The following is a 2,703-nucleotide window of genomic DNA, read 5'->3' on the forward strand; positions in this document are numbered from 1 at the left end:
TTTGGTGAGTTCAGTATAGATTTTGGATACTAGCCCTTTATCTGATATGTCATTTGCAACTATCATTTCCCATTCTATCAGTTGCCTATTAGTTTTCTTGATTGTTTCCTTTGCCGTGCAGAAGCTTGTTGTCTTGATGAGGTCCCAAGAGTTCATTTTTGCTTCCATTTCCCTTGTCTTTGGGGATGTGTCGAGTAAGAAATTGCTGCGGTTGAGGTCAAGGATCATCAAGACAGTATGATACTGGCACAAAAACAGACACATAGACCAATGGAATAGAATAGAGAACCCAGAACTGGGCCCACAAATGTGTGGCCAATTAATTTTTGACAAAACAGGAAAGAGTATCTGATGGAAAAAAGACTGCCTCTTTAGCAGGTGGTGCTGGGAGAACTGGACAGCATCGAGCAGAAAAATGACACTAGACCACTTTGTTACACTGTACACAAAAATACATTCAAAATGGCTGAAGAACCTGAATGTGAGGCAGGAAACCATCCAAACCCTCAAGGAGAAGGTAGGAAACAACCTTGACCTCAACCTGTGGCTGGCTTCTTAACCAGGATCTCTTAGGGGGAGGGGATAGTTTCTGTTGGTGCCTCCTTGGATTTGCACTGCCACTGCCTGAGGCGAGGTGCTCAGCAGGAGGCGAAGTGCAGCCCTACAGGCGCCACCACCAACTCCCCGCCCCCAGCCTGGATGCGGATCGCATTGGGGGAGGGATCAGTTTCTCTTGCGGGGGGGGGGGGGTGTGGGGGCGGGATTCGCGCTGCTGCTGCTCAAGGCGCTGGGCGCTGCCCGAAAAGACCTGCGAGCTCCCGCAGTCTGAGCCTGCGCCCAGGCCTTCATCGCCCCCAACTCCCTGCCAGGATCGCACAGAGGTGGGGGCTAGATTCCCCCTGTTGGCACCGGGGATTCGGGATTCACGAGGCCAAAGCTGGGGGCGAGATGCACCTTGGAAAGGAGGTATGTTTTCCCACTCCCACAGCCGTGGCCGAAGTGAGCGCTCCTGGTGCTGCCGCTGCCACCTCGGCCGCCGACTCCCAGCCGGGATGGCACAGGGCTGGAAGATGTTCTTTCCCTTGTGCCACCCGGGTTCGGGATTTGGGCTACCCAGCAGTTAAATACGGAGTGAGAGTTTTTCTCTCGAGCGGGGTTAAACGTTCTTTCTCTCTTCTCCAGAGACAGTACTATGAGCGTGTTCAGTTTCTCTGTCTCTTCCCTTCGTCTCTCGGGCTCTGTGCGCTTGCCCCATGTTGGGCTGGGGCTCCCGCCTCCCCTGCCCGTCTCAGGCTGGCCCATTTCCAATCTTTTCAGTTCGCACTCACTCACTCAGGTATCTTTGAGGTTGTCTTCTTCCTGGAGTCTGTATTTTCTCCTTCCACTCTTTTTGTTTTGTTTTGTTTTTTATTATTTATGTATTTTGAGAGACAGAAAGAGACAGCGCAAGCAGGGGAGGGTCAGAGACTGAGGGAGATACAGAATCCAGAGCAGGCTCCAGGCTCTGAGCTAGCTGTCAGCACAGAGCCTGAGCCGGGGCTTGAAACCACAAACCATGAGATCATGACCTGAGCCAAAGCCGGATGCTTAACTGACTGAGCCACTCAGGTGCCCCTCTCCTTCTGCTCTTGCAGATGGGATTAATGTCCTTCTCAGTTCGATAGATGGGGCAGATGAAGTTTACAGCGCTCCCTTCCTCTCTACCATCTTGTCTCCTCCGCTGATCCAGAGAGGAACCTTTGAAAAAGAGTTTCCTGCCTGGTATGACAAATATTTCTTTGCCCAACCTTGATTCTTTCCTTTTTCCTGGGAATGTATTTCCCCCTCTTTGAAATTCTAAATCTCTACACCTCTCCATAAGTCACAATGGCACGTAAGCATCATTTGCCTGATGCTCTTCTTGTTGATGTTCCTTCACTTAAGCCTTCTTTTCTCTTATGAATCTGTCTTATCATAGTTTTATTATTAGGCCAGCCAAAGAATTGAGAACTGTTGAAGAAAAAATGTTTCCTGTCCTACACATTCATTCCGTTGTTGAGAAGTGACCATGGTGCTCAGAGCCACAGGAAACTGAAGAGAGAGAATGTGGGATAAAGAGGAATAGTAGCTTTCTTGCTTTACCAGACTGAGGGGTCTGAGGCAGGTTAGCGCCTTTAGAACTGCAAGGCCACCCAGAGGAAGGGGCTGGGGGTTGTAGGGAAATACAGGATCCACCTGGTTTGGACAGGAAGTGTTTGTGCCGCCAGTCCTGCTTATCTGGTTTTCTGGGGGGTACTGGGTTCCTCATTAAAAAAAAAAAAAAAGACTAAGATTTCTATCTGAGATGCTCAGGCTGATAAGCATCCCACTTCCGCTCAGGTAATGTGAGGACAGTTCCTTTGTTCCTGCCTTGCATCTGGCTCTCTGCTGTCAGCTTGGAGCCTGCTTTGGATCCTCTGTCCTCCTCTCTCTGCTCTTCCTCTGCTTTCGTGCTCTCTCTGTATCTCTTCCTCGGTGTCAAATAAGTACACTTAAAAAAAATAAGTGGGGTCGTTGCCTCAAAGAAAAACAAGGTTTCTTACGTTAATATCAACCCATGCAGTATTTAAATGCGGTCGTTTTGATTTCTGTTCTACTTTGTAATTTTAAGCGATTTCAATTTTAGTCACCATGAAAACCTGTAGGAAGACGATTTCATATTTTATTGTGAGAAACCATTCAAGA

The sequence above is a fragment of the Suricata suricatta genome, chromosome 5 (assembly GCF_006229205.1).
Source record: "Suricata suricatta isolate VVHF042 chromosome 5, meerkat_22Aug2017_6uvM2_HiC, whole genome shotgun sequence".
Classification (NCBI taxonomy): Eukaryota; Metazoa; Chordata; class Mammalia; order Carnivora; family Herpestidae; genus Suricata; species Suricata suricatta.